The sequence below is a fragment of the Petaurus breviceps genome, unplaced genomic scaffold (assembly GCF_028583685.1).
Source record: "Petaurus breviceps papuanus isolate PSGF00001 unplaced genomic scaffold, PetGlider_PUasm1.0 90515, whole genome shotgun sequence".
NCBI classification, from domain to species: Eukaryota; Metazoa; Chordata; class Mammalia; order Diprotodontia; family Petauridae; genus Petaurus; species Petaurus breviceps.
In genome coordinates this window covers 2,175,585-2,191,770 of record NW_027187269.1, presented here as the reverse complement: position 1 = coordinate 2,191,770, position 16,186 = coordinate 2,175,585, and positions in this window count along the sequence as shown.

Genomic DNA, 16,186 nt, shown 5'->3' with positions numbered 1-16,186 from the left:
TATATATATATATATATATATATATATATATATATATATATATATATGTAGTTTTTTAAATGTATATTAACCTTATCAGGATAGTAAGAATATTGTCTCTTTGTGTCCCTTCTGAACTTGGTTCTGTGTAATATTTAATGTAATTATTAATGTTCTTTTTTCCTTTTTCCTTCAAAAAATAAAACTTCTTTCATTACCCACCAACCCAAGGCTGCTTTTAGTAGATCAAATCAGATAACCATGAATTCAAAGCAAAAAAATGTTTAATGAAACAGGGATAATTAGGCAAAAACTGGGATTTGAATCAGGAATTAAATAACATTGAACTTATTACCAAATAGCTGCTGCCTCTGTTATGTGTTCTCCTCCCGCCCCCCCAAAGGGATCCTTGATGTAGGTCCCCAGTTAACCACTCTGTCTCAACACAGCAGAATGGAGAGTATTTCAGTCACATGTGGAAAGCTATCTAGAAAACTCACCAAAACTTGAGGAAGTGCTGGACTTCTCTGTGCAGAAACCACACAATCACTGAAACTTGACAGTCCTAAGAATTTAAAAAAAAAAGTGCTACAACCACCATTTCTTTTTTGCTTTTTTTTTTTTGGAGGGGGTAGGGCAGGGCAATTGGGATTAAGTGACTTGCCCAAAGTCACACAGCTAGTAAGTGTTAAGTGTTTGAGGCTGGATTTGAACTCAGGTCCTCTGGACTCCAGGGCCGGTGCTCTATTCACTACACCACCTCGCCACCCCCATTTTCTTTTTTTTTCTTTTATTTCTGAACTTACACACCAAATAAATTGATCATTTCCATATAAAAACCAGAATAGAAAAAAAGTGTTTTACATGAAACTATTAATTTCTATTACAAACATCTAGAATAAGCATTTATCAGTCATCATTTAATTTCCAAAGCTATCATACTTATGTCTTTTCTCCTGACCTTTGTTCTATTCTTTGCATTAAAAAATTGGCCCTCTTTTAATTTCATTTCTTTCCTTTTTTTTTTTTAACAACTTTATTCCTCAGTCACATCCTATTTCATCTTTCCTTAACACCACTGAAAAAGAGAAAAGAAAAAAAGCAACCCTTGTTAAAAAAAATCCCATGGTCATTCAGTGGAATAGAGGACTTGCAAGCATCCTTGATGAAAAAACCAGAGATTAATAGAAAATTTGATATTCAGATACAAGAAGCAAGAGGAGCTTGAGAAGGTAAACAGGGAAAAGAAATCATAAGGAACTTAATCAAAGTTGAACTATTTGCATGCCTACTTGGAAAAACGATAATTATAACTGATGAAACTTTTCTCAGTATGAAAATAGTTGAAGGGAATAGAAATATATATATATATATATATATGTCTATATAGGAGGGTATATGGGCATATGAATACATATATGAATGTGTTTATATATGTTTACAGGTATACATAGAGGGCACAGGACCAATTTAATAGGGTGATACTTAAAAGGTGAGAGAAGAATATAATGAGAGGAGATGGGGAGAGACAGAATGGGGTAAACTATCTCATAAAGAAGAGGCAAGGGAAAATGGTTACAATGGAGGGGAAGAACAGGAAGGCAAAAAGGCAAAACCTTATTCTCATTGAATTTGGCTAAGGGAGGGAATGACATACTAAATAGGGTATCTCACCATACAAGAGAGTGGGAGGGAAATTGGAAGCATCCACTTTTGAAAAGGGACAGGATCAAAGTAGAGAATAGAACAAGTGGGAGGTGGGTTAGGAGGGAGGAAAATATAGTCAGTCTTTTACAATATATCTTCTCTGTTAAGCTAATGTTAACATTAGCTACACATGTACAACATATACTGAACTGCTTATCTTCCCAGTAAGGAAGGGAAGGGAGGAAGGGAATGAATCTAGAATTCAAAGTTTTAAAATCAAATGTTTAAAAATATATAAATACAATTATTAATACTATTTTACATGTAATTGGGAAATAAGTTATATAGGCACTGGGGCATAGAGATCCACCATGCCTACTGGAAAAGTTGGGAGAAGATATGGGAGAGAGCAGATTGGAGGAGGGGATATCCTGTGGGACTGCTGTTTTTGGGCGGTGGGTAGGGGAAAAACGAGGAAAAAATTTGTAGCTCAAAATCTGGCAGAAATGAATGATGTAAACCAGAAGTTAATAAAGCATTTGAAAAAAAAAATTAAAAAAACAAAACAAAATCCCACCTTAGTAATGTATGAAATTGTACCTTGTTTTGCACCCTGTGAGTCCATCATTTCTGTCAGGAGGTGGGTAGCATGCTTCACCATTGTTCCTCTGGAATCATGGTTGATCATTGCCTTGATCATAGTTCTTAAATCTTTTAAATATGTTTATCTTTTTAATATTACATGGTACAAATTGTTCACCTTGTTCTGCGGCAGCAAGTCACACAAGTCTTACCAGGTTTCTCTGAAACTCTCCTTTTTGTCATTTCTTATTGTTTAATAATATAATATTTACATGCCATTTTCTAGTTGATGGACACTTTAAGTTTCTAGTTCTTTTCTATAACAAAAAGAAGTGCTATAAACATTCTTGTTCAAATGGGTCCTTTTTTTCTTTCTTTATCCCTTTAGGATATAGCTCTACTATACCCTGAGTCAAAAGTTGGTGATTTAGTGGATATTATTCCAAATTACTTTGCAGAATGGCTGGGCCAATTCACAGTTTCACCAACAAAACATTAATGTTTCTGTTTTCCCTTAATTTCTCTAGCAATTGTCCTTTTTTCTCTGTGCCAGTATGACAGATGTGAAGAAGAATCTAAGAGTTACTTTAATTTTAATTTCTCATTATCATTGATTTGGAATGTTTTTTCTTATAGTTATTGAGAGCTTTGATTTCTTCCTTATGATCTTCCTATCCATATCCTTTGACCACTTTTGACCATTTGAGGAATGGATCTTATTCTTATAAAAACCCAAGAGTTCTGAGTTCTAACCCTCTCTCTGCTACTAATGAATTATATAATCTTGGACAAGTCATTCCAACTCTCTAAACCTCATTTTTAAAATGAAGAGAATTACTAGGTCTGTATCCCATAGAGATCATAAAAATGGAGAAAGGGCCTACATGTAAAAAAATGTTTATAGCAGCTCTTTTTGTAGTGGCAAAGAATTGGAAATTGAGGGGATGCCCACCAATTGGGGAATGACTGAACAAGTGGTACATGAATGTAATAGAATACTATTGTTCCATAAGAGATGCTGAGCATTTAAAAAAAAATGCTGGGACACAGGCCGGGAAGGTGTGGCGGTGGCGCTGCAGTGCGGCGGACGTAGGCAGGGAAGGCATGGCGCGGCCTGCAGACACAGGCCTGGAAGGGGCCTGATCAACTAGGAGGGCAAGTCTTCCCACCAAACACAAGGGCCACTACCAGGCCTATCACCAAAGGGCTGGGACTGGAAAGAGCAAGGTAAGAAGCAAATACAGGAGCCCCTGTACTGGACAGCAAACACTCCTGGGGCTACCACTTCATAGCCCAGAAATCTTTTTTTAAAAAAAGCTCCTTTCAGGACCTCCAAAGACAAGGATGACAGAGTGAACCCCACTTGCTCCAAACCTCCCTCTGACCCTGAAAATATAGTAACTATTGCCCAGGGCAAAACCCTCTACAGTAAAGGCTTGGGATCCTAGAGGAAGGGCATGGTTAGGACCCTGCCTCAAAATGGGTAGAAAGCAGACTACAAAGACAAAGACTCTGGAGCCCTACTATCCTCAGAGGGAGGAACCAACCTCAGAGGGAAACAATGTGGACTCCACACCCACAGCTGAAACTTCAACAGGGAATGGATCCCAAGCACAGAAGGCTCTCCTAGATGAGATCAAAAGGAACTTTGAAAGCAAAATGAGAGAGATAGAAGACAAAATGAATAATTCTCTCAAAACGAAAATAGAATTAGAAAAACATAATGAGGAAAACATCTCTCTAAAAAGAAAAGTGTGTGATATGGAAAAGGAGCTTCAAAAATTAACCAAGAAAAATGATTTGCTAAAAACCAGAATTAAACAAATAGAAACAAATAACTCTATGAGGAACCAAGAATTAGCCAAGCAAAACAACAAAAATGAAAAATTAGAAAAAGAGGTAAAATACCTCAAAGAAAAAATAACTGACCTGGAAAACAGATCCAGGAGAGATAATCTGAGAATCATAGGCCTACCAGAAAATTATGATGAAAAAATGAGCCTGGACAACATTCTCCAAGAGCTCATTAAGGAAAACTGCCCTGAGATACTAGAACCTGAGGGGAAAATAGAAATTGAGAGAATCCACCAGACACCCGCTGTAAGAGATCCCAAACTGAAAAATCCTTGAAATGTTGTGGCCAAACTCCAGAACTACCAGATAAAAGAGAAAATACTTCAAGCGGACAGAAAGAAACAATTCAAATATCGAGGGTCCACAGTGAGGATTGCACAGGATTTGTCAGCCTCTACACTGAAAGATCGGAGGCAGTGGAATACAATTTTCAGGAAGGCAAAAGAGCTCGGATTACAACCAAGGATCACATACCCAGCAAGACTGAACATATTCTTCCAGGCAAAGAGATGGTCATTCAATGATATAACAGAGTTCCAGACCTTCTTGATAAAAAATCCAGAACTCAATGGATAATTCAACCTCCAATTACGAGAAGCAACAGTGACTTAGAAAGGTAAACAAGGAGAACACACACACACACACACCCTGCTATTTGATAAGAGCAAACTGGTAAGACACAAGTACAGGGTATGAGTATAAAATACACAAAATGACGATTTTTAAAAAATCTTGTTAAGGGCTACAAAGGGACAGGGTGAAGTGGAAAAGGGTAAATTATGCCACTCATAGAGGTATAAAAATTGTATAGCAGAGTTAAAAAAGGGAGGGTGTTGGGAAGCATATGAGCTTTTCCCTCATTGGTTCTGGTACAAGGAGGGATTAACAACCAGATAAGCATAGGACGCTATAGAGAAGGAATGCAAAAAGAATCATTTTAGAGGGAAAGAGGGGAGGGAGAGGAGCTACGCATGAGATCTGTTCCTGTCATTCTTGATGCGAAGAAAAAATAGCATACTTCATTAAGTATAACAATATCCTACAGGCAGTAGGAGGGGAAAGGGTTATGAAAGGGGGGTGGGAGTGGTTCATAGGGAGGGAAGTAGTAAGGGGAAAGGGGAGGAAAAGGGAGGGGGGCTGAAAAGGGAACACTGAGGAAGGCGGTGGTCAAAAGGAAAACTTAAGGGGGGGAAGGGAGAAGGGAGGGAAAATATGAACATTAACAGGGGCAGGAATAGGATGAGGGAAAAGAAACAGATAACAATCATTACTGTAAATATGAATGGAATGAACTCTCCTATAAAACGGAGACGGATAGCAGAATAGATTAGAAATCATAATCCTACAATATGCTGTTTACAAGAAACACATTTGAAACAGAGGGATACACACAAGGTAAAGGTAAAAGGTTGGAGTAAAATATATCATGCCTCAGCTAAAGTAAAAAAAGCAGGGGTAGCAATCCTTATCTCAGATAAAGCAAATGCAAAAATTGACCTAATTAAAAGAGATAAGGAAGGAAACTATATCCTGTTAAAAGGCACCATCGAGAATGAAGCAATATCATTACTTAACATATATGCACCAAGTGGTGTAGCATCCAAATTCCTAGAGATGAAGGTAAAGGAATTAGAGGAAGAAATAGATAGCAAAACTATACTAGTGGGAGACCTTAATCTCCCCCTATCTGAACTTGATAAATCCAAACTCAAAATAAACAAGAAAGAAGTTAAGGAGGTGAACAGGATTTTAGAGAGGATAGGTATGATAGATCTCTGGAGAAAGCTGAATGGGGATAAAAAGGAATATACTTTTTTCTCAGTGGTTCATGGCACATACTCAAAAATTGACCATGTTCTAGGGCATAAAAACCTCACAATTCTATGCAGTAAGGGAGAAATATTAAATGCATCGTTCTCAGATCATGATGCAATAAAAATTATATGCAATAAAGGGCCAGGGAAAGACAGACTAGAAACTAACTGGAAATTAAACAATTTAATCCTAAAAAATGAGTGGGTCAAACAAGAAATTATAGAAACAATCAGTAATTTCATTCAAGAGAATGATAATAATGAGACAACACATCAAAATCTGTGGGATGTATTAAAGGCAGTTCTTACGGGAAGTTTTATATCCCTGAGTCCATACGTGATTAAATTAGAGAAAAGGGAGTTCAACAAATTGGGCATGCAATTAAAAAACCTAGAAAAAGAACAAATTCAAAATCCCCAATTAAATACTAAACTAGAAATATTGAAGACTAAAGAAGAGATTAATAAAATCGAAATTAGGAAAACAATTGAACTAATAAATAAAACCAAGAGCTGGTTTTATGAAAAAACCAACAAAATTGATAGACCCTTAGTCAATATGATAAAAAAAAAAGAAAGAAGAAAACCAAATTATGAGTATCAAAAATGAAAAGGGTGAATCTACCTCCAATGAAGAGGAAATCAAAACAATAATTAGGAATTATTTTTCCCAATTGTATGCACATAAATTTGACAATCTTAGGGAAATGGATGAATATTTAGAAACATACAAGTTGCCCAGATTAACTGAAGAGGAAGTAAATTACTTAAATAATCCCATCTCAGAAAAAGAAATTGAACAAGCCATCAGTCACCTCCCTAGGAAAAAATCTCCAGGGCCAGATGGATTCACTAGTGAATTCTATCAAACATTTAAAGAACAATTGATTCCAATACTCTACAAACTATTTGGGAAAATTAGTGAAGGAGTCCTACCAAATTCTTTTTATGACACAAATATGGTACTGATAACTAAATCAGGAAGAGATAAAACAGAGAAAGAAAATTATAGACCAATCTCCCTCATGAATATAGACGCAAAAATTCTAAATAAAATACTAGCCAAAAGACTACAGCAACTTATCCCAAGAATAATACACTTTGATCAGGTAGGATTTATTCCAGGAATGCAAGGATGGTTTAATATTAGGAAAAGCATCAGTATAATTGAGCATATCAACAATAAAACTAGCAGAAACCACATGATCATCTCAATAGATGCAGAAAAGGCTTTTGACAAAATACAGCATCCATTCCTATTAAAAACATTAGAAAGTATAGAAATAAATGGAGCCTTCCTTAAAATAATAGGTAGCATCTATTTAAAGCCATCAGCAAGTATTATATGTAATGGGGAGAAGCTAGAAGCATTTCCCATAAGATCAGGGGTGAAACAAGGGTGTCCACTATCACCCCTCTTATTCTATCTGGTACTAGAAATGTTAGCAGTAGCAATTAGAGAAGAAAAAAAAAATCAAAGGAATCAAGTTAGGCAAAGAAGAGACCAAGCTATCACTCTTTGCAGATGATATGATGATATACTTAGAGAATCCTAGAGAATCAAGTAAAAAACTGCTTGAGTCAATAAATAAATTTGGCAAAGTTGCAGGATATAAAATAAACCCACATAAATCCTCGGCATTCCTATATATTTCCAATGAAACTCAACAGCAAGAAGTAGAAAGAGAAATCCCATTTAAAGTTACTGTAGACATTATAAAATATTTGGGAATCTACCTGCCAAAACAAACCCAGGACCTGTATGATCATAACTACAAAACACTTTTCATACAAATAAAGTCAGATCTAACTAATTGGAAAAATATTAATTGCTCATGGCTGGGTCGAGCTAATATAATAAAAATGACAATTTTACCTAAATTAAATTATATATTTAGTGCCATACCAACTAATTTACCAAAAAACTACTTTATAGAGTTAGAAAAAATAGTAACAAAATTCATCTGGAAGAATAAACGGTCCAGAATATCAAGGGAATTAATGAAAAGAAATGCTAGGGAAAGTGGACTAGCCTTACCAGATTTCAATCTGTACTATAAAGCAGCAGTCATCAAAACTACTTGGTACTGGCTGAGGAATAGAGGAGTGGATCAATGGAATAGATTAGGCACATGAGATTCAGAAGTCAACGACTACAGTAATGTATTGTTTGATAAACCCCCAGACCCTGCTTTTTGGGATAAGAACTCAGTATCTGACAAAAACTGCTGGGAAAACTGGAATATAGTATGGCAGAAACTGGACATAGACCATTATCTATTGGTTCATGATCTATGTATAAAGGTTGATACTGTAAGCAGTCTGCTAAAACAAGGAATAGTTTACCTATCAGACTTGTGGAGAGGGAATGACTTTATGATGAAACAGGAATTAGAGAACATTATAAAATGTAAAATGGATAATTTTGACTACATGAAATTGAAAAGTTTCTGTACAAATAAAGCCAATGTAACCAAGATTAAGAGAGGGGGGAAATTGGAAAAGAATCTTTACAACCTATGTCTCTGACAAAGGACTCATCTCTAAAATATACAGAGAATTGAGTCAAACTTATAAGAATACAAGTCATTCCCCAATTGATAAATGGTCAAAGGATATGAACAGGCAGTTTTCAGAGAAAGAAATTAAAGCTATCTATAAGCACATGAAGAAATGCTCTAATTCACTATTGATTAGAGAAATGCAAATCAAAACAACTCTGAGGTACCACATCTCACCAATCAGATTGGCTAAGATGACAAAACAGGAAAATGACAAATGCTGGAGAGGATGTGGGCAAACTGGAACACTAATGCATTGTTGGTGAAGTTGTGAACTGATCCAGCCTTTCTGGAGAGCAATCTGGAATTATGCCCAAAGGGCTATAAATTCTTTCATACCCTTTGATCCAGCAATACCACTCCTAGGGTTATATCCCAAAGAGATCATAGAAATGGGAGAAAGACCCATATGTACAAAAATGTTTATAGCAGCTCTTTTTGTTGTGGCAAAGAATTGTAAATTAAGGGGGTGCCCATCAATTGGGGAATGGCTGAACAAGTTGTGGTATATGCATGTTATGGAATACTATTGCACTATAAGAAACGGGGAGCAGGCAGTCTTCATATTTACCTGGAGAGGCTTAAAAGAACTGATGCTGAGTGAGAAGAGTAGAACCAGGAGAAATTTGTACACAATTACAGACAGAACGTATGTGTGATGACCAACTTTGATAGACTGGACTCTTCTCAACAATGCAGGGATATAAGTCAATCACAAAAGACGCATGATGGAGAGAAAAACGTGCATCCAGAGAAAGAACTAGAAAGAACTAAATTTATATCCAGGTGGAAGCAAAATACCTGATCTTTTTTGTTCTCTTTTTTTATTTTATGTCCTCTTTACCATTTTTCATTCCAGCTGGTACAATCCATCCTTATAACCTGACCATTGTATAATGTGAAAGTATTTACAGATCCTATACTTGATTATAAGCCGCCATGGGGGGGGGAGGGGGACAAAATGTGAAATTCAAGGAATTGTGGAATTGAATCCTGTAAACTAAAAGGAAACAAACAAATTAATAAATTAAAGAATTAATAAAAAAATGCTGAGCAGGCAGATTTCAGGAATATCTGGAAAGAGTTGCATGAACTAATGCTGAGATGACTGACCTTGATAGACTTAGTTCTTCTCAGCAATGCAATGATCTCAGTCAATTGCAAAAGGCTCATGACAGAAAATGCTATCACATCCAAAGATAGAACTATGGAGTCTGAATGCAGATTGAAGCAGACTATTTTCTCTCTTTCATTGTTTTTGTTTTCCTTCCTCCTGGTTTCCCCCTTTTGTTCTGACTCTTCTTTCACAACATGACTTATGTGGAAATGTATTTAATTTGATTGTACATATATATCAGATGTATATCAGATTGCGTGCCATCTTGTGGAGAGGGAGAAAGGGACGGGGAAATTTTAAACCTCAATCTTATCAGAGTGAATATTGAAAACCATAAATAAATAAATCTTTTTAAAAAATGACTAGAAGGCACTAGACAATTTTTTTTTGTCATAAATGTTATTTGTTAAACATTTAAGTTTACAAACGAATGTGCACCAGTTAGCAGTGTCCATGTAGTTGGAGAGTATTGCGCCTTCTCCAAGCAGCACGACGAGTCCCTCCAATGGCATGGTGGAATGTGTGACCCTTTCCAAAACCCCGGCTCTTCCGGCCATGCCCTCGCATCTCTCTGTGTTTGTGCACTGGCTTGGCGATCCATTGAGTGTCGGGGTTTCGTCTGATATCTTTATGGAATGGGTCAATAAGAATAACCTCAAAGAATGTGTAGGTTGAATCTTATCCCTCCCAGTAGGAGTTCAGGACTCTTAAGGCGGCCAGCACGTTCTTCTGCCACAGACTGGAGGCTCCTGGCAAACTTGCGCTGCTTGACCCCGTGATGTTGGCACCTTTGGGGACGGGACGCTTCGCGAATTCGGTAGATTCCATAACGTTGCTTGGCCTTGTAGCCCAGCCACCAGGCTTTGTCGGGCCGGGTGGGCCGGGGCCCACATGCAGCAGGAGCCGCAGGACGTCTGACTGCTTCTTCCTCCACAGCTCCATCCTGGTTCGCGCCTAGCCCTCCTGATGGCTGCCTCCCACCAGAAAGGAAGAGTCCGCCTTCCCACTGGAGTAGACAAGGTTTAAGGTCCATGAAACATTAATTCCATGCTCCTACGAAACAGTAGAAATATTACTGTACAAAGGGGTTCATAGTAGGTAGAGGAGGGATCAGACCCATAGGGTTAATCAGGAACCGTTTACTGTCGTCAGTTTTGGGTCAGCACAAAAGAGGTAGCAGGGGAACATAGCATTTCATTCACAGATCCATGGAGACACAAATGAGTAAACTCTAACCAGAACAGAAATTACTTTGGAGGAAATGGAGGGGCTATTAGATAAGATATTGGAAAGATGGATTAGTTGATGAGGAGCTTTAAAGGTAAGACAAAGCAGTTCAATCTCTCTCCTGAATGCCTTGAAGTCCTGTAACATCAAAATGCCTATGGAATATTTCACACTCGACATGTCCAGAATAGAGCAATATCTTCTCAAAATCCATTCTCTGGGGTGACTTTCCCTTTTTCTGGCAAGGATACCACCAACCTTCCAGTCCCGGAGGTTCTCTAATTCTATACTCTGTTGTCCTGTTTATCCAATTGGTTGCCAAGACTTGACATTTAGGCTTCAACAACATCTCTAACCTTTGACCCCTTCTTCCCCTCATCCTAAATCAACCTTCATCACCCCTTTCCTAGACTATTTGAATGGCCTAATTAACCACCTTCACTTAAGTCTCTCCCCACCCCAATCCATCTACCAAACAGCTGTCAAAATGATTCTCCTAAAACATCATTCTGACCTTGAAACTCCCTTTTTCAATGAATTCCAGTGACGACTTATAAAGCCCTATGTAAAGTACTCTGTTTGGCATTTAGTATTTTCCTCAACTTGGTCCTAATCTACCTTTCAAGTCAATCAATCAACAAATATTTGTTAAAGAGTTTTCTATGTTTCAGGAACTGTGCTAAACAAAGGTCAAAACAAACAAAAAATAGCCCCTGTCCTCAAGGAGCTTACATTCCAATGGGAGAGGCAATGTAAGTAACTAGACATGATCTATATATACAAAGTAGATGGAAGGTAAGCCAAAAGAGGAAGGCATTAGCAAACTGGGGGGGGGAGGGGGGAAGGGGAAGTGAGGGAAGGATAGGAAGGGGAGTGAGAGGTGAAGGGGGCAGACAAGGGCTCCTATAGAAGATAGGCTTTGAGGTGAGGCTTGAAAGGCAACCAGGGAAGCTAAGAGTTAGAGGTGAACTGGCAATTTTCCAGGCATGGGAGATAACCAGTGCAAATCCACAGGAGGTGAAGTTTTGGATGTGAGGAACAGCAAGTAGGACAAGTGTAATTAGATCACAGAAAATGAGGGAAGAATGGAAAGGTAGGAAAGGACTTTATATTTGGTCCTAGAGGCAATAGGGGGCCACTGAAGTTCACTGAGCAGTGTGACATGATTAGATATGAGGTTTAGAAGATCACCTTGGCAGCTGAGTGAAGAATGAATTGGAAAGGAGAGAGACTTGAGACAAGAAGAATGGCTTAATTACACATTACCCTACCCCCCACCCCAGAAATTACAGTCCAGCAAGACTGACCTTTTAAAAAAATTTTTTTTCCAATTACATGTAAAGACAAATTTAACATTAATTTTTTATTTTAGTTCCAAATTTTCTCCCTCTCTCTAACCTCCCTCCTCCCTGAGATGGTAAGCAATTTAATATAGATTATAAATGTGCAATCATGTAAAACATTTTCATATTAGTCATTTTGTGAAAAAATACACAGACCAAAAGAAAAAAAAAAGTAAAAAACTGGATGCTTCAATCTACATTCAGACTCCATAGTTCTTTCTCTGGGTGTGGATAGTATTTTTCATCATGGGTCCTTGGAATATTCTTCTTTTTTTCTTTTTAGAGGGAGGAAGGCAGGGCAATTGGGGTTAAGTGACTTGCCCAAGGTCACATGGCTAGTAAGTGTTAAGTGTCTGACGTCGGATTTGAACTCAGGTCCTCCCGACTCCAGGGCTGATGCTCTGTTCACTGTGCCACCTAGTCACCCTCATCTTAGAATATTCTATTGCTGAGAATAGCTAAATCATTGACAGCTGATCATTGCACAAAGTTGCTATTACTGTGTACAATGTTTTTCTGGTTCTGCGTACTTTACTTCATATCAGTTCATGTAAGTCTGTCCAGGTTTTTCTGAAATCAGCCTGTTCATCATTTCTTATAGCACAATAGTATTCCATTAGAAAGATTGGCCCTTTTACTATCACTCATATTACAGTGCATCATCTATTATTTCCCCATGCCCTGGAAGGTTCTTTCTCCTTACCACAGCTTCTTAGAATCGTTAGTTTCCTTCAAGTCTCAGCTGAAGTGCTACCTTCTTCAGGAGGATTTTCCTGATCCCTCCCAGATGTGAATCCTGCAAGGACAGTTTCATTTTTGTTACAAAAACAATCTCAGGGCTTATCATGGCATCTGGCATACGGTAGATGCTTAATAAATATTTGTTGATTGATGATAGAGACAGATAGAGAAATAGAAGATAAATGAAAGGAATAGATGGAATGATGATAGATATATAGAGGAAGAAGAGACAGAGATAGAGACAGATGGATATAGATATATGGAAGATAAATTATAGAATGATGGTAGAGACATAAATGGATGTACAGAGAAAGAAGATAATAGAGACAGACAGACAGACAGACAGATAGATAGATAGATAGAGATAGATAGATAGATAGATAGATAGATAGATAGATAGATAGATAGAGATAGACTATAGGGACAGATAGAGAGAGATAGAAGATAAGTGATAGAGATATAGATAGGTATAGATAGAATAGATGATAAATTACGGATATAGATAAAGAAAATAGATGTAGAGAAGGAGATAATAGATACAGGCAGATAGAGAGAGAAGATAAATGATAGATAGATGATATAAATAATAGAAAGATAGGAAGAATGTTCTTTCTGGTCAAGAGAAAGCCGATATAGATGCTTGTTGTTCAGTCATACCCATCTCTTTTTTTTTTTAAAGCAATTGGGGTTAAGTAACTTGCTCAAGGTTACACGGCCAGTTATTTCTGGGTGTGGTGCTAAGTGTCTGAGCCCGGATTCGATCCCCCAGGTCATCCCGACACTCGGGCCGGTGCTCTTACTCAGCTGTGCTACCTGGCCGCCCCTATAATAGTTTTTTTTTTTTTGGAGGGCAATTGGGGTTAAGTGACTTGCCCAAGGTCCCATGGCTAGTTTTTGTGTTAAGTGTCTAAGGCCGGATTTGAACTCGGGTCCTCCTGACTCCAGGGCTGGTGCTCTATTCACTGTGCCACCTAGCCCCCCTATGCCCTACTCTTTATGACTCCATTTGGGGCTTTCTTGGCAGAGATATTAGAGTGGTTTGCCATTTCCTTCTCCAACTTATTTTACAGATGAGGAAACTGAGGCAAACAGGGTTAAGTGACTTGCCCAGGGTCACACAGCTAGTGTCTGAGATTTGAACACGGATCTTCCTAACTCCAGGTGCTCTGTACATCTCACCACCTAGCTTGAACGGGGTAGTAATGCATTAAAAATAGTGTGTAAGGCAGGTTACATCTAGCAGCAGTAAATAGGATGGATTGCTAACTATTTTTGCAGGAAAAAAAGAAACCTTTTCGAAAGGCTTTTTGGAGATATTGAGGCCCTACAGTACAGAACTGGAGGTAAAGATGAAGGAAGAGTTTTCCTTTCTTGGTGGTAACAAGACATTCAGGGTAGGAATAAGGACAGTGAAGGTAAGGGAAAGATCCAAAGATGATTTCAAGGTTTTGAACAAACGTGGGCTGCGCTAGGATCAGCTTTTGAAAGGTTGTATTTCAATGCTTCACTCCCTTTTCCACATCACATAGTCTGGGGCTTATTCTCCCTGACTTGACACCCTACATGATTCTGTCCACCAAGGGCTTATCATTAATCTCTCTTATTTTGTTCTACTTCCAACACTCTCATGCTCATCCCACCCACCGTTTCAAACTCCTTTTATAGAATCCATTATCTTTTCCCCAAAATCTTCCCTTCTTCCAAAGTTGCCTATTATTTTTAAGGACCACCATCCTTCAAGTTCTGAATTTTGGTGTTGTCTTTGACACCTACTTATGCTCACCCCATATAATCCACTCTATTGCCAAGTCTTGTTTCTACCTCTCAAAATCTCTCCTTAGAGTCCCCTTCTCTTGACAGCTGCCCAACTTGGTACAGGCCTTCAACACCTGACACAGGGCCTATTGCAATGCTTTTCTTGATTTTTACCTCAAGTCTCTCTCCACTCCAGTACATTCTCCACTCAATTGCCAATGTGATCTTCATGTGACCATGTCACCTTCCCACTCAATAAACTCCAGTGGCACCCTATCAAATATAAAATGCATGGCACTTAAAGACCTTTATAACCTGGCCCCTTCCTACCTTTCTAGTCTTCTTACACTTTACTTCCCTGCAAATATTTCCGTGATCCAGCAACACTAGTCTTCTTCCTGCTTCATCACTGGACACTCCATCTCTCAATTCCATACCTTTCTACTGGCTGTCACCCTTTCCTTAAATGCTGTCCCTCCTCCTGTGGTTGCTTTCCCTGGCTTCCTTCAAGATTCAGCTCAAACCCCACCTTCTCCAAGAGTCTTCTCTACCTTCCCCAAATGCTTTCCCTTTAAGATCATATTCCACTTACATAGCATGTATCCTACATGTACATAGTTGCTTGCATAATGACTTCTCAATTAGAATGTGAACTCTGTTGTTCAATGCACAGGGACTCTATTTTTGTCCTTTTGTTGTACAGATGTACCTCAGAAATATTGTGGGTTCAGTTCCAGAAAACCATAATAAAGTGAATATTGCAATAAAACAAGTCACACAAATTTTTGGTTTCCCAGTGCATGTTATGTTTATACTAAACTGTAGTCTATTAAGTGTGCAAAAACATTATGTATAAAAAAATAATGTACATACCTTAATTAAAAATACCTTATTGTTTAAAATGCTCATTATAGCCTAAGCCTTCAGTGAGTCACAATTCTTTGCTGGTGGAAGGTCCTGCCTTGAAGCTGACAAGTTGAAAGCTGCTGACTGACCAGGTCCGGTGGGATGATGACTACGGCAAATCTCTTAAAATGAGACAACAATGAAGTTTGCCTCATCCCTTAACTCTTCCTTTCACTTGAACACTTAGAGGTCATTATAGGGTTATTAGTTGGCCTAATTTCAATATTGTTGTGTCTCAGGGTTTGAGGAGAGGGAGAGAAATGGGGGAGCAGCTGTAGCAGCAAGTACCCCATCATGCCCAGGGTGGCTGCCAACATAGGTTCTTAGATCTGCTTTTCTAAAGGAAAGCAACTCAACATGGGTTAACAAGCTTACTTTAATCAATCAAGCATATATGGTTTACCTAGTTCAGGGGGAAAAGGTCAGCACCCCAAACTTCAGAGTATACAAACAGAAGTTACAAAGCAAAAGTTACAAGACAGTGAAACATTTCAAGCAGACAGGCCTCCAACTGTCTGACCATTACATCCATACCTAGTCACAGTTACCAGAGAGGGAAGCATCAACATCTGGATTTTCAAAGCTGGGGGGCTCAACAGCTGCCCAGAATCTCGTCTGGTCAAATCACACAAAACTTCTCAAAGTGAGCCCCAAAGCAAA